At 45.5% G+C, this 27,596-nt stretch overlaps 1 protein-coding gene across 2 annotated transcripts in view; it reads right to left on the bottom strand.

Moving 5' to 3' along the window:
- Positions 1-22,928, bottom strand: part of STAG1 (STAG1 cohesin complex component) — a 1,379,617-nt gene extending 1,356,689 nt beyond the window's left edge. Inside the window, exon 1 of one of the 2 annotated variants that reach the window (XM_086943907.1) lies at positions 22,577-22,928. The gene's annotated coding sequence lies outside the window, so the exon portion shown is untranslated. Of the gene's footprint in view, positions 1-22,562 lie in introns of both variants that reach the window. The other variant, XM_086943908.1, reaches the window with a different exon arrangement.
- Between the last annotated feature and the right edge of the window lie 4,668 nt (positions 22,929-27,596).

Genomic DNA, 27,596 nt, shown 5'->3' on the forward strand with positions numbered 1-27,596 from the left:
TGGGGACTCGCGCTGGTTTTGGGCCGGTTGTCTCTGGCGGCAGGGGGGGGGGGGGGGGGGTAAAGGCAGTACATTCCGACGCGCGCCTCTGCAGACTCCCTCTGCATTCCAGAGAGGCGCGCAACGTGATCCGGTCAGCCCTGGAATGCAGTGGAGACAAGACCTGGCCGCGCGCACAACGTTATCCTATGGGAAGACGCTGCGCGCGGCCAGGTCTTGTCTCACTTCGGCATCTCAGACTGCTGAGATGCCCACAATAGTTCTCTGGCGAGAACGCGCTTTTCAGCGCGTTATAGCCGAGACCTAAAAATGCTACGAATCAGCACGTAAGCGAGCAAAACTTCATATCGGATCCATGACTTTTGCATATCATTCTAGTTCGATGGCAAGGCAATCAATTCCACACAACTAACCACTAGTGTCTCCTTCACTTTATTCTATGGAATAATTAACCATGAATTATGCAAGCCACATGAAGTCCTACCCAGAGGGCATGGACGAAGGTGAGCAAGGGCCATGAAAAACAGATGTACATTTAATGAGCAACAACTTCTCATCAGTTGTGTATTAAGTAATCATTTCGAACAAAATATTGGTTAACCACTCAAACGTAATCCTCAGTTCTACACTTGATTGATTTGTATTGGGCTTCTCTTCAAAGCACAGAAAATACAATAGCAAAACTGAAATGTTTCTTAAGACTGCATTTGTTAGGTCTGCCTCAAAGTCAAAAATTCTGATTTGAATTATATCCTCTGGTTTCCACTAGCCAGTCATAACCTCAAGTAAACCAGATCAATTTTTATGAGTAAAGGATACTATTTAGTTTTGCCCACAACGAACCAAAACCAGGTTTTCTGAAAAAAAGTGATAGTGCTGTTTAGGAGTGTATCTATGTAACATACTGCATGCTTTCTACACAATATTTGTTTCACATCCCATTCTTCCTGAATGGCGCACCATGTCAAGTGGGTGTTCTTTAATTTTTGAGGTAGTACATTTAAACACCTGTGAAATCACGTGTCTAGTGTTTTTTTTAAATATAAGGAGTTTGTTTTAAAGACCTGCGATCATTTTAGGTTATAGAGGGCTCTAACGTGATTGGTTATTGTTGATATGTTAATGTAAACTTGTGATATGTTTGTGAAATAAAGACTAACATATTTACAGCACACTTCTTGAAGAACCTGAGAATTTTCTTTGTATTGCATCCTGTTCACCCACTAAAAATTCGGACTTATTAGAAATTTAAGAAATCAACGTCCCATGAAGAGGAAACACCACATAAAGCCTGGACATATTAACCTTACTCCTACAATTACCAAACCCTGGAATTTACCACACTACATAGAGGGGAGGACTCCATAATATACAACGCAGACTCATGTGTGAGGTCTCACGTCCGGATACTTACCAAAACAGATGTGGTACTTTAAGAGTATCGCACTTTACCCAGGAGAATAAAAAGGTACATGTATTCTACCAGATTTTTTAAAAGCTGTATACTAGTAGAGTATTACTTCACAAATCTACCTAGCTTTGGCAAAGTAAATAGGTCCGGCTATAAGTAAGCCTTTAATGGGTTTTTATTTTTTAATGAAATAGTTTTCCAATCAAGTGCAATAGGCATTAAAAGTAAAAACGTGTCTAGCAGTGTTATTTTTTAAATCACTTTGCAAAAATATAGAGCCATTGCAAGGGAATAGTTCATGGCCATTAAATTATTGGCTTTGCCAACTTTTTTTTAATATCCCGTTTGGCTACTGAATGTGGCACATCACAGCTGCCATCTTTGAGCGCCTCTGGTCAATACTACAAAATGCATTCTAAGTTATGAACACGCCATCAGCTATCTTTGAAAGCATTTGTATTATTTTAAGAAACCACATTCAAAATTGTCAGTCATGCATGTGTGGCAGCCATTCACAAATGGGAATTGGTAAAAATAAAACTAAAGCCTTTTGAAGATGTTTTTCACACACATGCAGGATTGACTACCTTGCAACTATCAAACAATTTGTAAGACGCCTTCCCACAAACTGCAGAACAAATTAGCATGGACGTTGGCGGTGGGGCAGGATAAAAAAAAAAAAGGGGGTGTGGGAAATAGATTAGGGAAGCGGTTGCTGAGTGCGAGACAAAATAGTCCCTCACAAGCTAGCAATTTAAGACTTCATCAAAGCACCGAGTTCGACGTACTTCACCAAGGTACAAACATTGAGGAAAACTAACTAATCAGGAGCAAGCGAATGACAGGCAAAGCCACCGAAACAGGAGCAATGGGCTGACCAAAAGCCTTCTCTCTGTATATGTAATGTACTGGAAACAATAGGTCTCCAACAAATAGATACAGCGGTCTGTAGCAAAGACATAAAAAAAAGTAAATGACAATACAAGTTGGCCCATCAGCATAAGAACTGAAGGGGACTAATTTTCAGGCATAGGTGCCCAAGCAAAATGTTGTCACTTACAGTAAATGGATCATATGGCTTAAGTGATATGATCCACTGCTCCATGTTTTATGATGTGGTGGGCAGAAGCAAAACGTGAATGACACTTTCTGTAAATCAGACTCTGTAAACGCATGTCCTCAGTCTAATCGAAGCTGTGACTTATCTGTGCCAATCAGCTCAAAAATTAAGTAGGGAGGGATGCGGCGGAAGAAAAATTGATTACTGAATCAAGGTTATGTAAATACTACCCCAAGACCACTTATTTTTCTTTGTTCCAATATGAAAACAAATAATGTAACATCCTGCACTGAGCTAAGCTGCCACCAAACTATTTTGGGGCAGGTTGGAAAAGAAAGACCATTTAATCTTCCAAAACCTTGTTTTAAGGATTGAAGATTACAGTATAACGTTCTAATAAGCATGCCCGGGTACGAAGATGCATCCATAGACAACACGTGTCATAGCCTTTCTGGGCCGATTACAAACCGAAAATCAGTTGGTCCACCATGAATTTAAAAGAAAAGGACCGAAATCTTAAACATTACGTTCTTTCAGTACAAATCGACAGCCGAAGCTTTGCTGGACAATATGCTCGCTTCCATAACCTATGTGCCTCAGTAAGCTGTGCTTAACTAACATGCAGGTTTGATTCAGGGGCATGGAACATATCCACCTCGCAAGCTAATAAAGCATCATTGAGTTCAGTAATAGCAAAACATTTGGGTTCCAGTGCTAAATAGAAACCCGAACATGGTAGTAAGAACTGTATAAGTCAGTGAAGAGCCTGTTTCTTTTTAGGTTTCGCTGGGGGGCGGAGCCGTAGGCTCCTCCTCCAGAGAAATCTGTAGTTTCTAGTATGGGTGACTTGAACACGCCTCTCTGCTTCATTGGCTAGCTCCATAAATGGAGGCTAGCCATTGGAACAGAGAGGCGTCCGTCAATGCCGGACCAGACACGGGGGCGTTCCCGAGATTCTTTGGCTTTTGCCGACGTCACGCGACGCCGGGAACGCCCCCGTGTCTGGTCCGGCCGGGCCGTGTTTGCTGCTGTCCTGCCTTGTGTCCCTCCTCCCGCCGTTTCCCCGCCTCCCTCCCGCCGTCCGTTGTCTCATGTCGTCTGTGCCGTTCCGCCCCCCCCCCACTTTGTAAGTTTCCGCATTTTGTCCGCCGTTCCCGCCCCTCCCCCTCCCGTGTCTTTCCCGCCCCCCCTCCCGCTTCCGTGTCTTTCCCGCCCGCCCCGCTTCCGTGTCTTTCCCTCCTCCCCCCCCCCTTCCGTGTCTTTCCCGCCAGCCAGCACTGCGCCCGATACGGGCAGCGAGGCTGCACCGATGTGGGCGGGCCAAAATCGCGGTCAGGGGTTTGGCATACAAAGCTCCGTAGAAGATGCTGCCCGGCTTCCACTGTTGCACCACTTTCAGGGTTGGTGATGCTTTTGCAGGGACTAGCCGGCAGAGGAACAACTGTGGACGGGAGCCTGAGGCGAGCTGGGCGGTTTCCACCGGTGAGCAGTCAACAGCCCAGGCAAGGCGCAACATTTTACGTGACCCTGGTGCTTCTCTGGTCCAGTGCCAGTCTTCTAACCCCTGGTTCTATTTCAGCCTTGCCACCCCTTCCAGTGACCGGTATGCCCCACTTGTACCATGGCAGTCGTTGCCACTTTCTTCCGTGGCCCTGTGAGTTTTATCTTTTCGGCCTCGCTCAGACGCACCTCCCCCGCCGGTGCCGGTTTTTAATGCCCTGGTGCGGTGCCAGTCTTATCCCTCGGTTGCGTCTCAGCGTTGCTAATTCTCTCTGTGCCAGTCCTGTTCCCCATTATTCTGTGGCAGCCGCTGACCCCTTCATTCACGATCCCGTGCCAGCTTTGGTTCTGGCTCAGTGCCAGTATTGCCACCCTGCTTGAGTAGTCTTTAATGCTCTGGTTCTGGGCAAGTCTTACTTTCCCCATACTTGGCCTCTCTTGCATTTGCCCATCTTTCCCTCTGGCGTTGCACAGTGCGCCTTGTCCAAGCCTTCTGGCACCGAAGAGCCAGCCTGGTACCCGTCTGGCGCTAGGACCCGCCGGCTCACTGCCCTGGGATGCATTCCGCCGGGTTCCAGTTGCTGCTCTCAGTTGCACTTCGCTGGCTCTTCAGCACTTTCCTCTCCTGGATTGTCGGCTCCTCGGCGGGTCCCAGAGCTCCGGCTTTGCCCAGGGTGCCCCAGGCTGGCACACTCATTCCGTACCTGCCGTGGTCGCAGCCCTCCCTCCGCCATGCCGCCCAGGTGAGATCTCTGCTCTGCATGTGTGTGGAGTTTTCTTGGGTCCTGGGATGTGTGAAGCACGAGTCAGACCGGGGGGAGCGGACAATGACCCAGAGCCCGGGGCTGGACTCACGAACATGGGAGAGACACTAGTGTGCACAAGGGACGCAACCTCGAGGACTTTCACCCCCAATTTACCAGAACCCCCAGATCCCGACACCTCGAGCACCCGCACCATCTCTATCTCCTAATCCCCAAGGCTCGTGGCTGCAGGCTCCCACGAGTAGTTCTGCTCCCAACGCCCCAGCACAGCCCGATTGTTCACACAACAGCATACCACCTACCTCCGGTGCTGTAAAAGGGCCGGTACCGATCACCAGCACTTTTTTATTTTGAGGGGGAGCGTACCTGCACTTTGAGAAAAACGTAATACTTTAATTGGAGAATACCGGCACTTCTCAGAAACAAGCGGGTACTCACTCTGTTACAGGATATCTGCACTTCTATTTCTCCATTGCAAGCACTGCCTACCGCCAACATCCCAACACAGCTCCACGTTTTAGCCCCCGAACTGCACCAACTCACCAGCACATCACCTACTTCCAACACTAACCCCAGCACTGACACTCCAGCACAAGCACTTCCTCGAACCCCCCCCCCCGCTCTTTCTCCAACATTAACCCTAACGGCAGCTCCACCGACATAGCACCAACACCTTAGCACACACCTTACTCCACCTGCTCAGCATCCATCTCCCTAAGGCCAACACCCAGCAAATACTGCCATTGCGAGCACCATTTCTCTGTCATAGAATTGTATCACCACCTCTTCAGGTGTTTGCAAAATGCCAAAACCATATAATTTTCACAAGAGCAAACATGCTATTTATCTTTCAAGTAGTTCTGTAAAGTGGCACTACTCACAATACTGGACGTTCACACATGCCCACAATCCTAGTGAGCCACCAGCTTGCAATGGTCCACCTCATAAACGTGCCAGTTATCCCTGAACAACCCATAGTGCTGTGATATCAGACCGTGCCACTCCACGCACCTTGCAAATGTCAAATAATAATAATAGTAAAAAAAACTCCATCCGGAGAACTGGTATCCTGTCAGTCTCATTCACCTGTTCTCCGATTCAAAATGGCAAGTTTTTTTTTTAGGCTGGTAAGATGCACATACCCCATCCCTGCTCCCTTCTATGCGCTTGGCCACCTCCCTTGTGGACTTGGACTCTCCTAAGAACGATCTTGCTTCGTTCTTAGATTCTGACCGACACAAAGCTGCCTGGAACCACTGCCTGTGTGGAACCACTGCTGCTGTATTTTACATGTAAGTGGTGTCTCAGCCAGCATGGGTAATCAAACACTCTGCACTCTTTCTCTTATTAATCTAACTTTGACGGGTTCCAAAAATACACTGATCCATTCATCATCTTTGACAGGTGCCTGGTAAGGCCACATTTAATATAATGGCCCTGAGAGCTCAACATTTCAGGCTCATTTTACTGTAGTTAAAAGGCGGGTACTCCTTAGCAGTGTAGCTCTTGTCTTGATTTTCGGGTGAAATTTCCTTAATCGGAAATTCAGGAATGTGTTCTTTGATTTAGGAGTGGAAGGGGTTTTCTATTTTCTTCCATTCGCAGTGTTGGCAGTGTTGAACATTACTCACCTGTGATGAGCCTGGAAGAGGTAGTGACCTCACAGACGAGTGCTTTCAGGCCTGTTGTGTTTCACACACTGACTTTTAGAAAGCGAATCAAACTTTTCTTTTGATTTTTAGGTTACTCCTAATGCTGTAGTCATTGTGTCTCTACATAGGTTTGATAATGACATCCTCTCAGCCGAGTAAAAAGATACAGGAAGATATTGAGAGCAATAAATTGAAATACAATATGTACATATAGAGCTACAATTAAAAGGCGGAATCTTGATTCTTATTCAAGGACACTTTTCACAAGGTAAGACCTGGCAAAGTGTGTCCATGTAATATAGCCCTGAGTGTCGAAGGCAAATGCTGAAATGTAAAAATAACAATTTCAGCAATAACTCTAAAACCCTCAGGGCAGTCTCCTAATGAAAGGGTAACACCATAACCGGAAATTATCACACTCCATGCTTTCGGGATTTTCAGGTAAAATATTGCTGCATCAGGAGTGCCTTAAAAACTTAAGTGTGAGGGCTGTGACAGCTGTGAGGGCTGTGACAGCTGTGAGGGATGTGAGAGCTGTGAGAGCTGTGTGGGCCTGTGTGGGCTGTGAGAGCTGTGTGGGCTGTGAGAGCTGTGTGGGCTGTGAGAGCTGTGTGGGCTGTGAGAGCTGTGTGGGCTGTGAGAGCTGTGTGGGCTGTGAGAGCTGTGTGGGCTGTGAGAGCTGTGTGGGCTGTGAGAGCTGTGTGGGCTGTGAGAGCTGTGTGGGCTGTGAGAGCTGTGTGGGCTGTGAGAGTTGTGTGGGCTGTGAGAGTTGTGTGGGCTGTGAGAGTTGTGTGGGCTGTGAGAGTTGTGTGGGCTGTGAGAGTTGTGTGGGCTGTGAGAGTTGTGTGGGCTGTGAGAGTTGTGTGGGCTGTGAGAGTTGTGTGGGCTGTGAGAGTTGTGTGGGCTGTGAGGGCTGTGTGGGCTATGTGCGCTGTGAGAGCTGTGTGGGCTGTGAGGGCTGTGTGGGCTGAGAGAGCTGTTGGCAATGTAAATAACAATGCCATTTATTTATAAGTTAAAAAAAAAAAAGAAATGTCATGAGCAATGCCAATAACTCTAACTTTTCCAAAGGCGAACCCATTGCATTGTAAATGCTTGTTTTAATAAGTGAGAGACTTCTTTGTTGACTGGCGAGTTTGCATGTCTGGTTGTGTGAATGCTCGTTAATGTAGGTGAGAAAAATCAACCACATGGATGGATGGATGGATGGATGGATGGATGGATGGATGGATGGATGGATGGATGGATGGAGGGGGCGATAGTTAAGACACCAGGATACAGTCACCCAATTAATTTTGGGGAGCTCTTCATAAACAATTTTAAGTGTGTGCTCCGACTGAAGGGGCGCTTTCTTTTCATTCTGACAGAAAAAAAGATTTCTGCACAGCGCTTCCCCACCGAACTTCATGTGTTTTAGAGAAAGTAGTAAGAAGTTATCAATGGCAAAACAACAAAAAAGATAAAAAGTGGTAGGCTGTCCCGTTTATGTCACGTATGAATTCCTCGTGTTTCATATCAGGTTCTTGAAGAAAAGTATGGGTTTAAGAAGTACACCATCGCTAAGGCGGTCACACCACTTTCGTTTTAAAGTTTACCTATCTTTGTTGAAGAAAAAGAAGGAAGAAACGCAAACAGAAAAATTTAAAATATCAACAAATATCACCAGAAGAACCGAAGCCTATTTTTAATCTAAACATCATGTATCAGGCAAAAGTTTAATACTTGCAAGCTTATAGTTACATAAAACACTGTGGTTCATCAAAAGCTCATATAATAAGCAAGTAAAGCAAGAAGTGACAGAGTGCTTAAAATAGCCTTCATCGTTGGTTCCAGAGTAGCATTTAGCTTTCATTTTTTTCGCTCAGTGTGTCCTTACACTGCAGGCACCATCAAATGAAGATTAAATGTTTACAGGCATACCACCAGGTGACTAATCTAGAACCAGGACCTAGTTTAGCAGTCAAAAAATGCTTATCAAGCTACTGCATGAAAGGGGCTACTGCCATACCAATATTCTGAATGACTATTATTAAGGATGCCAAATATTTGGTGAAGGAATAGTAAAAGAAGTACACCCCTACCACCACTTCAAGGACCTGAAATTAATAATACTCAAGTACAACTAATTTTTTAAGGACTTTGACGCAAAAACTCTCCTAAGAGACTTAATACTGTTGCAGTGACAGACAAGATAAAATGTTTCATTTTTTCTATGTGTACCAAGTTAACAATAATCAATTAAATTAGCACACAATGTTCCATCATCTGAGGTAATTATATTTGTTTTCACGTCAACAACAAATTTAAAACCTTAAGACGATGATGTGGACCAAAGTAGCCAGTGAAACATACCTAGAAAAATGATCTGATGAGGTCTTTTTGAGACTACCCAGAATAGTTTAGGGGGGCTTTAACGATTGGTTTGTAGATTTTTTAATACATGTGCTTTATTTTGCACTACAGAGTTGTGTCAGCCAGTGATATTTTTGCTTTGTTTTCTAACCACCACTCCACAAAAAGGGTCACTTGTAAAGATTTCATATTTCTCCACAACGGGTCCATTTTTATTATATGCAGAAAAGGAAGTTGAACTCCCACCATAGTAAGACTGCAGCAAACCCTGAAAACTGGTTGCTATTTTGAACTTCGCGGTTTCTCAGTTCAGAAGTATGCTTGCAAGTAGGCATGACTAGGAAAATGTTCCAATTTATCAAATATGTCGTGTTAAAAATCATTTTAATATCAGTTGGGCAAAGGAACTTTCAATACATAAATCAATAATAAACACGAGCTTAAAAAAAATTCACTAGCATTAAAAAAAAACTAAGCAGTATATTGCTATAACTATAAAAAAGCATGGGAATGTGTTACTATTATTCATCACATCAGAGCAAACGTGATGCAAAAAACAAAAAAAACAACAAAAATCAATGTATCGATGTTACATCAAACTGTAAACGTATGGACTACTGAGGCTTAATCTAACGCACTTCCAAAGGGCAACAAAAACTATACAAGAAATGCCCACCTCCTAAATTCAGTACATGATCAATATTGCCACATAAGGGGTATGTCTCTCAGATCAACCCTAATCAATTAATGTACCAAATTCACACAATAACAAAGTGCAACAGCAATAATTTTATGTTCTCCCTTTATTGAAAAATGTGTATAAAACTTATACTCGAGGCCAGGTTATTGTAAGACTGAACTGTGTAACCGATCCTGTGTACAAACAAACTTGTGAATAATTTTATGCCCCTGCCTGAACTTTCCCTTCTAATCACTTGATACTTTCCTATCCCTTGCACGCTCTCTTTGGGCAACCTTAACAGCTTCTAATGAAGAGATAGTTGAAAATACAATGAATTAAAATTGGCCCTGATTTTGTAATTATTGTTGTTGCACTTTGTTCTTGTGTGAATTTGGTACATTTATTGATTAGGGTTGATCTGAGAGACATACCCCTTAATTATGTGGAAATATTGATCATGTACTGATTTATTCAGTTTAGTGAAAGAAATGGTCTAAGACCACTGTTTTTTAATATCGTATTATACCCAGGTCTATGACTTTCTTGGGCCACGAGGTTTTTGTTAATGGCAACTCCTAAATTCAGCTGTCCGCAACATAAATTGGCACCAATATTACACAAAGTAGAGGAAACCTCTAACTTATAGCTAAACATATAAACAGTGCAGTCATGGCTTCATAGGTGCTTAGAATGAGTCCATTATTCAATGAGACTTCAAATACTTTAATCTCGGTAGAAAACATTTATTCCGTATACACCCATCAACATAAAAACAAGAGGACAACCAACATGTTTCACTCCCACATCATGTAACGTCTTCAGGGCTCAAATGAGTAGTAATCAAGCAGTTCAAGCAATGTTCAACAAAAGGTTTGTAACACTACCTAAAGCGACAAATATACAGAGTATGAGTTTAATAAAAATGTCCAATAAACTGGCAATCCAAGGTTCAGCACAAGTTGTGCGCGAACGAAGCTAAAATGTCACAATTGTAGTATTGCCAGATAACTGTACTGGTAATTATGTCTGAGCAAATGGTTACGGTTGAACTGGCTGAGGCTCATTTATTAGTACAGCTATAATCAACACCATGGCGGCTTCTTTCATGTACAGCTTCTGCAGCACCTTTGATTTCCATCTTGTAACTCGCGTCAACTGGCTTAATAGCAGCACAATTTAAGAACGCAATATTCGCTTAATCCAGTATATAGCAAATATTTGTCAATCATCTTATTAGTTTTTTTCAGATGTCTTGGAGGGCTTCATGTACTCACATTCCATTAACTTTTAAGTATTAAGTAGTTCTAAACAAAAGTTTCCAGTACCACCAAAAACAAGCAACCTCTATCTGTAATGTCAGCAGTACTACTGCTAAACCATGACATGTGCAAGAAGGGTTTGACACGTGTTTAGACGTCTTCTACAATGAGACAAGTCCAATTTGCTGGGAAACAGAAGGTGGTTGGCAGCAAGATGTGCTTTTTTGGTGGAAAAATGTGACGTCTGTTCGATGTACTCTCCCATGTGTTTGTGTGTGGGGCGCCATGGTAGAAAGCTGTTGCGAGCAGTGTGGCCATCCATAAGGCACAAACAGTCATTTTAAATGCATATGAAATGGTCCGTCTATTATATGCACAGTGAGAGCATAAAAAAATGGGAATCTTCCTAGTCTTCTAAATATGCGAGCCACATATTTGTTTAGTAGATTTGAGTTTTTTTATTCCAAGTACCCAGAGCCTGGGTAGCCAGGACTTTGAGTCGATGGTTTACTAGACAGCAGCTTTTCTGCTAAAGCACATGCTTTAGTTATTCAGTGACTGCCTTAAAAGCGGCTTCATCAAAGGTCTAGAGCACGTCCATGGGCTATGGATTTCAGGGACATGAAAACATTTGCTCACTTCCCTCTACCAGGAGAGCCCTAAAACACTACAGGACTGTCATATGGAGGACAAGCAAGTTCCATTAGGTTACGGCTAAGACTACAAACTTCGACTTGAAAGTAAGTAACCCGGTCTGGACTGGACATATGGGACTCGGGAAAAACACTGCAGAAAGAACTAGTGAGCTGAATTTAGAGGTGAATGGACAGTACATCAGCTACCCAGCCTGATAAATAGCTGAGGCAACGGACAGTTATCCTGAAGAGAATTTCCCTCCCCAAAACCTCCTAAAGAATGGGAGCACTTGAGACAATATGGGAGTGGTATGAACACATTTTCAAAGGCTACTTTCAGGTCCAAGTCCAACACTATGTGACCTAGACATTGCAGAGCATGTTCAAACAGAAAGTGTCCTAACACATTAGCCTTAATGAAGGTATGAAATATCAGTATTCGAAAACATTAAACTGACAAACTTCAGCACTGTTCACCCTCCTTTGAATTACCCAATGAAATAAATTGGGCCATATTAGATTCCACAATAACACATCAACCACAGGAAATTCCACCTCATTCGATATGATAAACTTACAGATCTGAAACTGGTCTCTATTCCAGAGTTTGAGCCATCACTTTCTGACTTGAGAGAAGCTCTTAAACAATAATGACACCCATCCTACAATGGGACCAAATGTTGGTACGCACTGGCATGAGTTGCATGATTATTAACGGATAGCTAGGTTTACATAATATCACAATTCAACACTGCGAACAGTCTACCTTGATGTAGGCTTACTAATTGTTCTGAAACATGTTGATGCTATCATACAGACATCAGAACATCTATCTGCTAATCACAGACCATTCATGTACTGTGAGCAACGTGCAATTCTAGCAGTCAAAACACAGGACACCAAATACACGAGTGCTCTGCCATACAACATTCTACAGTGAATGGTTTCCCCAAAGGTGAACATACTTTTCTACATCTTGCAGTAACAACTGTTATTTCACTTAAGGCATAGAAATTCACAGGAATCAAACATAACAATTAACCTGAAATTGTTACACGGTCATATTAAAATGTGTCTACCATAGCGGTTTCCCCCATTTTCTGTGTCTTTAATTATGAAATATCTACGACTTATTTGGTAACCAAAAGATTGGCAGCCATAGATTACGTCCATTCAGCCAGCAATATAATATGTTGAGTTTAATGTTATGTTATGTGTGACATCAAAAACATTACACGCTATTACATGCTCAAAACAGAAGCACACTCCCACCAACAGGTAAACGAGGTAGAGATGTACATAGCTTTAAAAGGGGTTACCTCTCAAAATGTAGACCACATAATTCGTAGCACAATATTAGTGTTATACCAGGAATTTTGTCTGTGCTAAAACAATAGGACAGGTTCGTTGGCTGTTAAACAAGACCAAGTTTTCATCTATCTTGCCCAACCAAAACACAGGGGTTTTAATTTATTTATTTATAAAATGTATAGAGCGCACAAATACCTTCCCGTGTCTCGGCGCTAGAGTTCGTTGAGATTGCAGAGGGCTCCTATAAGACTTACTGGTTGAAAAGCCACGTTTTAATGTGCTTCCGAAATATAAATAAGGAAGAGCTTGATTTAATATTAGGGGGGAGCTTGTTCCACAATTTGGAGGCAGCAACTGTGAAGCGTTTGTCGCCCCATGTTGCTTTCTTAGTGCGTGGGATATCAAGTAGCTGAGATGCCGCAGAGCGTAAGGATCGATTGGGTTTGTAGAGAGTAATGGATTTTTTTATGAAGTCCGGTCCAGTATTGTTCACTGTTTTATAAATGATGCACAAAGCCTTAAACTTTGTGCGGCTTCCGACGGGCAGCCAATGAAGTTGGCGAATGATGGGAGATATGGGTGAAAATTTGGGTGTACCGGTTAGAATCACTAGCTGTAGTTTATTCATGACTTGTTCCTGTGCATTCAGCAATAGTCCGTTACAATAATCAATCTTTGAGAGGACTAGCGTAGACATTAGGGTTTTATCTGAGTTTGAAGGTAGGAAAGGGAGAAGTTTCTTTACCATTCTCAAGGTATAAAAGGACGCTGAAACCACTGCGTTAGCATGGCTGTGGAAGGTAAGCTTATTATCGAATAAAACTCCGAGATTCCTGACTTTTGACACCGGGAGAGGCGGATCTCCCAGCTCTGCTGGCCACCAGACTGGTGACCAAGACGGGGTCAAGTCACCAAAAAGCATGACCTCCGTCTTGTCGGGAGTTTAATTTTAAGCAGTTCTGGTCCATCCAGGTGCAGATCGCTCTCATTCCTTCCTGGAAGTTAGCGGCCACTGCAGCTCCGTTTCTGTGAATAGCCAGGACTAATTGAGTGTCATCGGCGTATGTTATTCCAATGCCGAATGACTTGATCACCCTCGCTAAGTCCGATACATAGATATTAAAGAGCGTCGGACTTAGCGAGGAGCCCTGAGGAACTCCACAAGGCAAGGTGAAATCAGGCGAGTAATAGCTACCCATTTTCACAGACTGTTCTCTGTCTGATAAAAAAGATGCCAGAAGAGTCTTAGCTTTGCCTTGGATGCCCATGGCATCGACACAGTCGATCAAGATGTTGTGATGACCTACATGCACATATACAGGCCAACCTCTCTTGATCAACGAGCCTGTATTTCACTGAATGATTGTGGATATATCCAGTTTAATTTCCCATAAAGAGAATTCTGTACCCTGCAGGCCCGGGTGATATTTTCAAAAGGTGAACCACACTGGCGCATGTATACAGTATCATCTCAAATCTTCAAGCAGCGAGAATTACAAGGTAATGCACTGCATAATAACAGGGCATACTTAAGAGAACGCCTCGCGACTTCCTTCTAGCACAGACCCTATAAAATATATATTTTTAACAATAAGAGTGAAGCCAAAACTAGAAACATGTGGTTAATACTACTGTAACTATGTACACAGAATTACTAACAATTACTTGATCTTTTGCACACAGGGTCCAGCTAAGTTGGTATTTTATATACAAGTGTGTATGTATAAACTATGCTTATGTCACATCCCACGTATCAAAGAGGTCTGAACCAAAAGCAACGATTATCAATGAGTTCAAATACAATTATCAGCAAGCACCATAAACATTATAAACTTACAAATAATGCCCCACAGTGCCCTTGCAAGCCAAGGGCCTTTATTGTTGGATATTTATGGTTGTCCACTTTCGCTAAAATTCTGCATTCAATAGCACAAAGCAACATCTCCTCGCAGGGTCTTTAAAACTATACTTGTCATACCCAGTGTCAGAGGATTACAGAGCTACACTAACTGGAAAATAGATATTTCATCAGAAGAGACTCCACCGACAACAAAAAGCAACCTTTTTCTCAGGTACTTCAGTCTATTTGGTGAGGCCACCACCAATACCAGTAAAGAATCATTTCTGCACACAGTATCGTCAGACTGCCCCACTGACACTGCAGTAAAACCTGATCACAAAAGCCACTTAAGACGCCTTTACAGAAAAAGTCCAAACTTAAACACATGATCTGGGCCAAAGAATGTACTCAAACTCTCAAAACCAACTCTTCAACCAACAATCAAGCCTTGTTCCACCAAACGAGATGAGACAGCAAATTCATCACTGCAGACCAAGCAATCTACTTAACACCATTGTCTCACTTTTGTCTTCTCTCATGCAATTGAAATAGGTCAGACTTAGTTGGTAGACACAAAGTAGTCTAACTGGCCCTAAAAATAATAACTGAACTGTGGGAAACCTTAAGCATTAATATCTCATCTATGCTGTCTACACAGTACCCTTCGACTTACTCTTGGCTGCCAAGAAACCCAAGATTTACAGAGCGCAGATAAGTCCGCTCTTCTTGAAAATCTTATTAAAAATCTTACCTGGCAGAAAATAAAAACGATCCTCCATTCAGCCTCAATGTCAAAATTTTACTTGAAGGTAATCTGCCCAGAAATGGGCTTGGCAACCTACAGCAATCAAGCAAAAGAATGGTTCACCGCAAACCTCAGCTGACAGAAGCAGCACATTGCCTAGGTATGCCAGTGGTCATTCGATATGACCTAGAACAAAATCTCAGTAACCAGGAGGATGAACTCCATGTGCATGACAATGAGCAGGGTGGGAGCTCTGTGACACCACCACCGTAACCGGAGACATGTGAACCACATTATGGATTTGGAACAGCTTAGATGCCATGACTATAAAAACTATGTGAATGTGGAAAAGTGTGTTTATTGTCTTGCCATTCACTCCGCCATTTTTGTGCTGAGCCCTTGTGACTTACTTTCTCTCTGTATCACAAACACTCTGGAGCTCAAACTTTTGACCTGTTGCATTCCTGCACGGACACTCTGTTCATGCTTTGGCCTGACACTAATTGACCAGCCCATGTTCAACCAGTCGGACATTGAGTTTCCCAGAGGTTTACTGTCCTCAACCTGCACACTACGCCCTGCAGGCGTCCTTTAACAGGCCTAATCAGACTTCTCTGTTTGCTGTAATCATACCTCTCTGGGTCCTCATCGCTACCTGTGCTTATCAGATTAACCTTTGTTTGACATATAATCATGCTATGCCCTGCAGTGCCATCTAAATCAGATTAACCTCAGAACTATGTAATTATAATGTTTTGCCCATATCCTGCGAACAACCCCAAAGGCTACTCACCTGCTGACCCTCCAGGTTTTCCATTTGTTTCGGAAAATAATAAAAAGTTAATTGGTACAACTCCCTTACATGCCTGGGGCAGGATAGAGGGTATATAAAGTGCAGAACCAAATCACTGATCAGACTGCCTCCTCAGACAGCTATGGGTGTCTGTTGTTGAGGCCTCTCCATCTCATGAGATTGTAATAAATATCCTCTCTCTCTGGCTCCAGTGTTGGTCTCAATTTGTATTCCGGACCCCTGTGGACTATAGGGTGACCCTGACACCTTTGGTGGTCTGCCAAAAGACCCCCAAATCCACAATTGCCGCCCAGACGGGGGGGCGATCAGAGACACGGATTGCCCGGTCGTGGGGTCCCGAAGAGGAAGTTGAACGGACGGTGCTGGTCTACGTGAAGAAGACCCTCGTCTTCGTAGCCACCACCCGACCTTCACTACATCTGAAAAGACTCCCGCAAGTGGCTCCGGTCCTGACCCGGGCCCTCAATAGACTTGGACGATCTTTGCAGTAAAGACATCACCTGGAGAAAGAGACAAAGGATTCTGGTAGGGTCGCTGATTTGCGACACCTTTTTGTTTGTACTTGGTTGTCTGGTTTGTTTAATTTCACTCTTTGCAAAGATTGAAGATAAAACGGGTAATGTGGACTTTTTGCCCAACCTTTGAAATTTGTAGTCAAGTCAAGTCAAAGAATTTATATAGCGCACTACATACCCAGAGGGTCTCAAGGCGCTTAGGAAGGGGAGGAGGATTATTTGTCAAATATCCACGTTTTAAGTTGCTTTCTGAATGCTAGGTGGTTCTGGGTAAGGCGAAGGTAAGTAGGGAGTGAGTTCCATGTTTTAGCAGCCAGGTATGAGAAGGATCTGCCTCCCATGGTGGTCTTGTTGATGCGAGGTACAGTGGCGAGGGCTTGGCTGGAAGAACGTAGTTGGCGGGAGGGGGTGTAGAAGGACAGTCGTGAGTTGAGGCATTCTGGTCCGATGTCGTAGAGTGATTTGTGTGCGTGGGTTAGCAGTCGGAAAGTGATTCTCTTATTGACGGGTAGCCAGTGGAGGTCTTTCAGGTGACCAGAGATGTGTTCGTTGCGCGGGAGGTCTAATATGATTCTGGCTGAGGCGTTTTGGATTTGTTGGAGTTTCTTCTGGAGTTTAGCGGTAGTACCTGCGTAGAGGGTGTTTCCGTAGTCCAGTCGGCTCGTTACCAGAGCATGGGTGACTGTTTTCCTGGTTTCGGTGGGGATCCAGCGAAATATTTTTTTGAGCATGCGAAGAATGTTGAAGCAGGATGAGGATACGGCGCTGACTTGTCTGTTCATTGAGAGTGAAGAATCCAGGATGACGCCTAGGTTCCGTGCGTGGTCTGTCGGGATGGGAGCTTTTCCAAGGGCTTCCGGCCACCAAGAGTCGTCCCATGCAGAGGGGGATGTACCTAATATGAGGACTTCTGTTTTATCTGAGTTCAGTTTCAGACGGCTGTGTTTCATCCATTCGGCAACTTCTTTCATTCCTTCGTGTAGGTTAGTTTTAGCGGTGCTGGGGTCATTGGTGAGAGAAAGGATTAGTTGAGTGTCATCCGCGTAAGAGATGATGTTGAGGTTGTGTTGGCGGGCGATGGTCGCGAGGGGGCTCATGTATACGTTGAAGAGGGTGGGGCTGAGTGAGGAACCTTGTGGTACGCCACAGATGACTTCAGTGGCCTCGGACTTGAATGGTGGAAGGCGGACTCTCTGGGTTCTTCCGGTGAGGAACGAGGTGATCCATTCAAGTGCTTTTCCTTGTATTCCGATGTTACGGAGGCGTTGTAAAAGGGTGCTGTGGCAGACTGTGTCGAAGGCTGCAGAGAGGTCGAGGAGGATGAGGGCGACTGTGTCTCCATTGTCCAGTAGAGTTCGAATGTCGTCTGTTGCTGCGATGAGGGCGGTCTCAGTGCTGTGTTTAGCTCGGAAGCCAGATTGTGAGGAGTCGAGGGATTTGTTGGCTTCGAGGAAAGCGGCGAGCTGGTTGTTGACAGCTTTCTCGATTACTTTGGCCGGGAATGGAAGGAGCGAGATGGGGCGGTAATTTTTGAGTTCGGTGGGGTCCGCTGTGGGTTTTTTCAGAAGGGCGGTGAGTTCAGCGTGTTTCCAGCTCTCCGGGAAGGTTGCGGAGTTGAAGGAGCAGTTGATGACGTCTCGGAGGTGCGGTGCTATGACGGAGTCTGCTTTGTTGAAGATGTGGTGAGGACATGGGTCTGTGGGGGATCCTGAGTGGATGGAGTTCATCAGGCGGATGGTGTCCTCAGTGGAGATTGGGTTCCAGTCGTTAAGGGTGTTTGAGGGGGGTGAAGGTCCAGCAGATGGTTGGGTGGGTTGGTCTCCGGGTTGGTTGTCGAAGCTGTTGTGGATGTCTGCAATTTTGTTGTGGAAGAATGAGGCTAGGGAGTCGCAGAGGGTTTGAGAGGGGGTGATGTCGTTGGAGTTGGCCGAGGGATTGGTAAATTCCTTGACGATGTTGAAAAGTTCCTTGCTGTTGTGGGCGTTGTCGTCAAGTCGATCCTTGAATGCTGTTTTCTTGGCCTTTCGGATTAGTTGGTGGTGTGTGCGGGTGGCGTTTTTGAAGGCGTCCTTGGTGCTAGTGGTAGGGTCTTTTTTCCAGGCCTTTTCAAGGGAGCGGCAGAGTTTCTTGGAATTCTTAAGATCATCGTTGAACCATGAGGCCTTCTTGCTGCCAGGTTTGCTTTGACGTTTTTTCAGTGGTGCTAAGGTGTCGGCGGTGTTGGATAACCATAGGGTGAAGTTGGCGGCGGCTTGGTCTGGGTTGGAAGAGTGGTCTGGGGTGTTTAGAAGGAGCGATGAGGAGATCTGGTCGATGGTGATTTTGTTCCAGTTTCTTTGCAGAGTTGGTTGGAGGTGGTTGATGGGTTTTGGCTTGTTGTAGGTGAAGTGAACGCAGCTGTGATCAGTCCAGAGGAGATCCGTAGTGTGGCTGAAGGAGACATGATTGCTGGAGGTGAAGATGGGGTCGAGTGTGTGACCTGCGATGTGGGTGGGGGAAGTGACCAGTTGTTTAAGTCCGAGGTTGGCGAGGTTGTCCAAGAGGGTGGTGGTGTTGCGGTCGTTGATCTTTTCAAGGTGAAAGTTGAGGTCTCCCAGAAGGATGTAGTCTTTGGAGGGGAGCGCGTGTGGAGTGATGAAGTCCGTGATGTCTTCACTGAATTTTGCGCGGGGTCCTGGTGGTCTGTAGAGGAGGGTGCCTCTGAGTGTGGTCTTGGGGTCGATGTGGATCTGGAAGTGAAGGTGTTCGGAGTTGGCGAGGTTGGCGTCAGAGCTGGTAGAGATGCGGATTGATTTCTTATGGACGATAGCGATTCCTTTCAGCACAGATCCCCCCCCCCTCGACCGGGGTGACAGCAATTTAATGCGCCTCCTGGCGCGATAGACGCGGAATGCGTCCCCTTGGAATCCTGGGAAATGTAGTTTTTAGCTCACCCTGGCCCGCTCAGCGCTCCGCTCGGCGGCCCGACCTGAGGATATTGCAGGGGTCAGGCGGCGGGTGGTCAAGGACGCAGGGTGCAGAGGTAAAAGTTCTCCTCTCGTGAGCCAAGGGTTTGCCTGCAGCTGGATGCTTTCAGCACAGATCCCCCCCCCCCCCCTCGACCGGGGTGACAGCAATTTAATGCGCCTCCTGGCGCGCGATAGACGCGGAATGCGTCCCCTTGGAATCCTGGGAAATGTAGTTTTTAGCTCACCCTGGCCCGCTCAGCGCTCCGCTCGGCGGCCCGACCTGAGGATATTGCAGGGGTCAGGCGGGGTCAGGCGGCGGGAGGCGGGTGGTCAAGGACGCAGGGTGCAGAGGTAAAAGTTCTCCTCTCGTGAGCCAAGGGTTTGCCTGCAGCTGGACGCTTTCAGCACAGATCCCCCCCCCTCGACCGGGGTGACAGCAATTTAATGCGCCTCCTGGCGCGCGATAGACGCGGAATGCGTCCCCATCGAATCCTGGGAAATGTAGTTTTTAGCTCACCCTGGCCCGCTCAGCGCTCGGCGGCCCGACCTGAGGACATTGCAGGGGTCAGGCGGCGGGAGGCGGGTGGTCAAGGACGCAGGGTGCAGAGGTAAAAGTTCTCCTCTCGTGAGCCAAGGGTTTGCCTGCAGCTGGACGCTTTCAGCACAGATCCATCCAACATATAACCCTCGCTGGTAGGCAAGCTCAACTTTACTTGTGGTGAATGCAATATACATGCAGCTAATTGGCAAGCTTGAAACAAATTCGAGGGATGTGGCCCAAAGGCAGCCCACCCCTTATGCATGACTGATCTAGAACTTCAACTAAACTTAGAGTCAAAAAGGTTCAAAGAAAACCAATTTAAAGCGAGACTTACCAAAACCACCAATTTAGACAATGTTCTAAGCACATAGGTGCTACTTAGATCTGCACTAACTAGCTATATATGCAGTTTATCACATGTTAAACCACTAGACATCTTTATTAAAGGAGCCACTGGATGAATGATGTCACAATACATCAAAATCTAAAGCAGGCATCAAACTCAGCAGCATTCTCCAATGGCTTTGGCAACTGTTAGAAATGTAGGACTAGATAAATACCTTTTCTCTAAAATGGAGGGCACCGTTCAGATATCCAAAATGCACAATCTCATTTAGGAAACCTTTTCAGAGGCAAGACCCATTTCTCGTTGAGGCAACTTCAGCTACCAGCACTGCGGTTTTAGGAGCACGTTATTGGCTAATTTGACCATATACTGATAATCCAATTCTCTCTGATTGGGTCTGCCTAAGTATCTGATTTATAGGCTACAGGTGGTACAAAATTCTGCAGCAGACTAGCACTTCCTACCTTGTCAAAGCTCCATCACAAAGAGTGTGTGGAAATTCCATTGGTTACCAGTTGCTAAATGGTTTCTTGTTTAAGTTTTAACTGTTGTGTTCAGGGCCTATTACCAAACTGGTCCAAAATTCCTCTGCTAGTCCCAACCAGCCACCAAGAACGTGGAGATCTGTCTGCAATAATCTTCTAGCTATCCCGAAGTTCGAGTTATAAACTGTGGGCAGATCTACATCTGTTCTTGGGGCAAAAGCATGGAGCAGTCTTCCACTCACTCTAAAGCAGGCTGCCAACCTTGCTACTTTCAGAAGCTTCTGAAAAGCTAGTTCACTCAATCTTAAGCGCTTTTTTTTCTAGAGGGACAAGTTTTTATTTAGTTTCAATGTTGTTAGCAGCACCCAGATGCTTCTGGGAGGAGATGGTTGCACTTTACAATTGCCAAGCTGATTTATTCACATCGCAATTCCTTATTCCATTGGTTAATGGATGCGCTTTGAACTCAGCATCCATGTGATCAAAACTCTTTAAGGCCACCAATGGCAGAAAAAAATAGTAAACTTACGGATTTATTTGAAAACAATCTGTATACGTGTGTGTAGAACCCACCTCTGACAATACTGTATGGTTGAACATAAAGCATTCCCCTCCACCATAAACACCTGCGACTGAAAACTACATGTTTACATCAAGCTATGAAACAAATTGGCTCCTTGAACATCTTTCAAGTTTTGTTTACATAACAGGTAATGTAATATTGGAACAAACAGTAACAGTAAACGTAACTAGAAAACTTATTTTCCCGCAAATAGCAAGATATTCTGAACACTAATTTTCAATGCCACAAGGCACATTTCCATCAGTTGCACTGGAGGATGGCCACTCCCACACGACCATGCGTGTCACTAGTAGGATAGGTGATGTGCACAGTTCAAACATGTGGTATCCCTAAAAGCATAATAGCTGAACAAATCATAAATAATCGACCCCCCACACGTCATTAGTTTAAACCTCTCTTCCCTTAACCCACTGCATATTTTCAGAAACAAGGGTCATTCAAGTGACATGTTCTTTCACAACGCAGAAACACTTCAAAGTCTTACATTAAAGAAAATCAAAAGTAACTGATCTTATGTTGCTGTCTTTTTTTAACTATTTTAGGCTCCTTCCTACCACCACAACTCTTCAATGTAACCATGCAAGCTACTACATTTGGGACATTAACATGGAACCCTCCTCCAACCCCAAAGTAATGTGGATCACGACTTATTAGGGAGCCTGTCGCCTGCATGGTGTTGCCATTGCGGGTGCTCATAGGGTACTCTTGCGGTGAAGCCGGTATGAAAGAGGGAGGTCTCGAATATGATCAGGATTACAGCCTGAACCCGGAAACCAAAGAGTGAATCAAAGGTGTGCGGAAAGGGGAAACAACTGTGCAAGCAACAAACGTGCAGAAGAAAACCTGCACACAAGATAAATGCAGGTTGCGTGTGCGGGTTTGGGGGCTTCTCTCACCACCCCACCCACACACAGGACAACGGAGGTACTCACAGGTCGGGAAGAGGACCCTAAAGGCACCTTAAGCCACCCTCCGAACACTATTGTATGGGAAGTAGGACCTGTAAACAAAAACAGCCCTTCCTTCCAGGCCTCCAAATAACCCCCTCCCCAGGTCCACCAGGCCTCCATATTTGGATCAAAGAGACTGTCTCCCACCCCGGCAGATAATGTAACGTACCCCGCAAACCTCACCTCCACCGTCCATACCGCCGCCGCCGCCTCCAGGGGGGGGGGGATAAAAACTCGTGTCCCCCCGAACCCCGGAAAATTATATGAAAATGAAGCCAACAGGGGTCACGCTCTGCGGGGCCCAGGGCTCCTGCAAAGGGTTAAAAGGGGGGCAAGTTGCCCGGAATAATTAATTAAAAAATGGGGGGAAAACGAGCCACGGAGAATAAAAGCGGGGCCGCGCCTCTTCATCGGAGCAGCAATCCTAAGCCGCCATCTGGTGGCATTTTCCACACGAGAATGGCGCAGATGCAAAGCCGGAGCCCGACCGCCCCCTGGCGGCCGCGCTCTGACTAGGCTCAGGCGCGAAAACAACAGGCGGCTCCGGTGAGAAGGGCGGGTTAAACTGAGACTGTCAATCAAAGCTACCGGAAAAAGCATGTACTACTGGGGGCGGGAAAAGGAACAGCTAGAACCTGTCAATTAAGCGAAGTCAGAAAGAGGTGTGGCAATCTTCAGAAGTGTCGTCACTCAGGCCCGACTACAAAGCAAGAGCAGAGTATGGGCGGAGCTACTCAGAAGGCACTCAAAAAGAGCGCGAGACGGACATGCAGGAGGAGCCTGTTTCCTACTTACATTCCGCCCGTCCCGCTATCTGCTTGTCACGGACTCTGACGTTGCACAAGAAGGTTTCAAGCCAAAATCAAACCTTTTCGCGCGAAATATCCACGCATGCGCGTTTCGTAGGGAGGCTAATCTTCCATGCATTCGGCTTTAGTTGTATGAGACTCCGAGTGTTTAGCTGATAAGAGATCTGTCTACCAGCCTGCAGTTTATTTTGCACGTGTAAAAGGTGCTGACGTGCCCCGTGTCCACAATTAGACTACGGCGCTGAAAGTGGGGAGTACATTTGATCACCCCCAACCCCGCGTTCACCCAGCAACAGTGACGCAAATACACGTGCCTGGGTGAGCTGCGTAATTGAAGCCCGCTCTAAAATGGCGATGCAGCAGAGCAATTCCTACCGCAGCCGGTAGGTTTTTTTGGCATGCACCTCCTTTACAACCAAATCTACATTTCTCGTTAAGAGCAGGCAGTCTAGACACGTCTTTTATCTCGCTATACATTTTTTAAAGTTCAAAATAAGCTATTTTTTAATGGGTCATACCAACCAAGTACAGTTCGATGTACTGAAAAAAATAATCCATAAAACGAGACTGCTTTTTCACAACCTTGTTCAATCTCACGATATGACATCTTTGTTGTGACTGAGATCTCAGCGTATGTCTAGTTAAAACTCAGTTGTCTTCTTTTTTTTTCCATCAGTTTTATACAGCGCGAACCTTACCCGAAGGTATCAGAGCGCTTTACATGAGCACCAGTTGCATTACTTACAGACGGTCACATTCGTTTTTTTTGGCACTGGGAGATTAATTGATTTGCCCAGAATCACAGGATGTTGCAGCCTCACGCCAGGTCGGTCACTAGTTCCTGGTTCGGTAGTATGGTTAAATGCCGGTACTCCCCGTAGATCTGCGCTCTACATTTTTTTTTATTATTTTCCAATTGTTCTTCCGAAATATTGGACTAGCACTAGGAGTCTGTCCAATGTATATTAATGCACGAAGGATGCTCTTTCTATACATTTAATATGTTGAATGAATTGTTGAGGCGGGCTGTTTTTTTTTTCATTGACTCCCTCTAGGTCTGTGTCACTTGAACTCTGTTTGGTGACCTAAGCAGAACAGACTGCACCCTATTTTTCGCAAACATTTAAAAAGCCAGACTTTGGAGAGTGGCTTTATGAAGTGTTCACGGTGTATATTTGACATCCGCTTGTAGCGCAGAACCTTGCATCAGAAATGTTCACAGAGGTTGTAGACTAAATTCGCGAAGGAATCAAGAATTCGTTAAAACAAAATCCTATCGTCACCCTTTATTGTGAGTTGTTAACTGGTAACAAACCTAACAGGAAGAGTCCCGGGAAAAAGCAAAGCGAGGAAGTTAAATTGCGATGGCTAATCGCTCTGGATGCAGTTCCGGCAAGTATCCACTTGGCGGCAGATAGGAGGCGAAGGAAGACCGCAAAACCGACATTTCCATCTGGAAAAATGTGGATTGTGACAGATTGCTTCCTAACGTCACATTCCTTTTCACACATTAAAAGACCAGTTGGAAGAAATACGGAGCCGAGGTAAGAGTTGACGTTTTCCGCGGCCTATGGTGTCAAAAGTCAAATATGCGTTAAAATATTTATAACGCCTTATTTGACGAAGGCAAGTGAGAGATAGGGAGCGATGGGTTAATAACTGCCCCTCTGCCGCTTTCATGCAACGACCATTGTGGCTGTCACAAATTATGTATGTGTTGCACAGAGCTTTTATAAAATTCAGATGCCTGGTGTTGTGTTGGCAGATCGCTGGTCCGTGGATTGAATGGCACGGGTCCTCAAATAGTTGGAAACAGAAGAAACACCTGTCCTATAACCCATGATGTCGGTAGTGGGTATGTGTAGTAAACAGGAAACACTGAAACTTCATAAATCAGGATAGTGTGGAAGTTAGAATTCACCACACGGAGACCTGAATAAGAATTCACCACACGGAGACCTGAATAAGTTCAAGTTTGTATTTAATACCGGAGCGCCGGGAAACACTTCTACTCCCTTACGCGGTCGGCGCCAACAACCCAAGATGGCCGACTTCCGCTTCCTGTCCTGCCCTTCCGTTTCCGGTATGCGGAACGCTAGACCGTCACCACATATCTCCCCCCTTTATGCAATGACAACCATACATTCTAGTCCTTACTTGCAGTTCATATCAAAGTCCTTGCACCTCACCGGCACCTTTACTATTCTCCCCGCTCTAGTCTTTGTCACTCCATCTCTTCCTTCGCCGCTCTGCTCCATTCCTTTACTCCTCTCACTTGCGCCTTCTGTGTCCATTCTCACCATGTCCTTGTCCGATCCTTCCTTGCTCCAGCCTCTCACTTCTTCCTCTATTATGTCTCCTTCAAGTCCTTTTTCACTCCCCTCTCTCACTTGCTGCGTACCTTCTTCTACTTTCTCTCTGTGCGTTCTGCTACTTCCTTCTTCCACATTCTCTGTACTGTCCTCCGTCTCCTCTCCCCACTTCAGGATCTTGCTGCATTTTGCCATTCTGTCCTGCGACCACACCTTTCCATCACTGAGTAGGGCCGATCGGGCATAAGGCTTAATTACTCGTAGGGGTTGTGAGAACTTGCTCTCCCCTTTCCTTTTGAGAATGGCTAACTTCTCTCTTACCCAATCGCCCTTCTCCAGCTCCACTCCTTGTAAATTGTCTTTTATTAAAGTGTTCAGTGTACACCTCCTGTGCTCTCTCTAGGTTCTTCCTGACCACCGCCGGTGACCATTTACTTTGCACCACCATCTTCCTCCATGCCATGTTGTCCTTTATGAAGGCTTCCCTTCTTCTCAGTACCTTGAAGGGACTGTACCTGGTGCTACCCGGGGTGATGCGGTAGGCCCATATCATCTTCAGCAACTCTCCCAGTCCAGTCCATCATTGATGGCCGCTTTAATGGTCCCCATTATCACCCGGTTGAAGCGTTCAACTTATCAGTTTCCCGACGGGTGGTAAATGGGGGTGTGTTTGACCTCTATGCCATTCCTGGATGTAAACGCCTCCCATTTCGCTGAGATGAACTGCGGTCCATTGTCGCACGTGATGATTTTTGGAATCCCTTCCCTGACGAATATGTTGCGCAGGAAGTTCACCACTGCGTCCGTGTCTACATTCTCTCTTACTTCTACCTCTGGCCATTTGGAATACTTGTCAATGAGGACGAGGGCATACTTTTGTACTCCTTCCTTGTTGAGGATGGGTCCCATTATGTCAATAGACACCATTTCCCATGGTCCTTCGGGTACTGAGAATTTCCCTAAAGGTGGTCTCAACATGCTCTAGGATTTGTCCGCCTTGGCACACGACTCACATGATCTCACATGTCGTTCTACTTGGGTGTCGATGGCCGGCACCAGTACGCTTGCCTGGCCAGAGCCTTGGTTTTGGTGATTCCCTGGTGCCCTTCATGTAGTAGTACCATCAAATGTTCGATTATGCCTTGCGGTGGAACCACTTTGTCTCCTCTCAGGAGGAATATGGGATTCTCTACTAGTGACAGTTCCTCTCTCACCTCCTAGTACCGTCTTAGTGCCTCCTTGAGGTGTCTCTTTTCTGGCCACCCATGGACCACATATCCCTTAATCGCTTCCAGGTCATCATCTGCTTTGTAGGCTTCCTCCCATTCTTGTGCGCTGATTACCCTTTCCATGTCCTGAATGGTGGCTACCACATATCCTTCCCACCTTGGGCGCTCTTGCTTGTCTGCGTCCTCCATGGCTGCAGCTCGACTCAAAAAGTCGGCTACCTTGTTCTGTGGTCCCGGTATGTGTTCGACCTCATACACAAAATCCAGTAGGTGTAGTGTCATCTTTGCAATCCTTGGGGTGGCATGCGCATGCCCACTTGATGTCAACACCTTGACTAGAGGTTTATGGTCCGTCTTCACCAAGAATTTTGCACCCCATAGATATTGCCTGAACCTCTCCATGGCCAATACCACAGCTACCATTTCTTTTTCTATGACGCTAAACTTTTCTTCGTTGGGCGCTAAGGACCTTGAAGCAAAGCTAACCATCGACATCACCCCTTTCTCTGACCGCTGCATTAACACTGCTCCCAGACCACGGTCACTCGCATCAGTCGTCAGAATGGACTCCGCCTCCGGGTCAAACCCCTTCAGAGGTATGGCCTCACTCATCTCTCTTTTCAAAGTGTCGAACTCCTCTTGTTCTTCCTGGTTCCACTGAAATCTATTCCTTTCCTTCAGGAGTTGGCGCATGTAATGTGTCTTTGTGGCGAAGTGGGGAATACATTTGCTGTAAAATTCAGCCATTCCGAGGAATGATCTGACGTCTTCCTTCTTGCTTGGGGTGGGCGCATCTACGATTGCTTGCATGTTGGTCCTTTTTGGTTCTATACCTTTTCTGCTCACTTCATGC

The sequence above is a fragment of the Lissotriton vulgaris genome, chromosome 11 (assembly GCF_964263255.1).
Source record: "Lissotriton vulgaris chromosome 11, aLisVul1.2, whole genome shotgun sequence".
In the NCBI taxonomy this organism is placed as follows: domain Eukaryota; kingdom Metazoa; phylum Chordata; class Amphibia; order Caudata; family Salamandridae; genus Lissotriton; species Lissotriton vulgaris.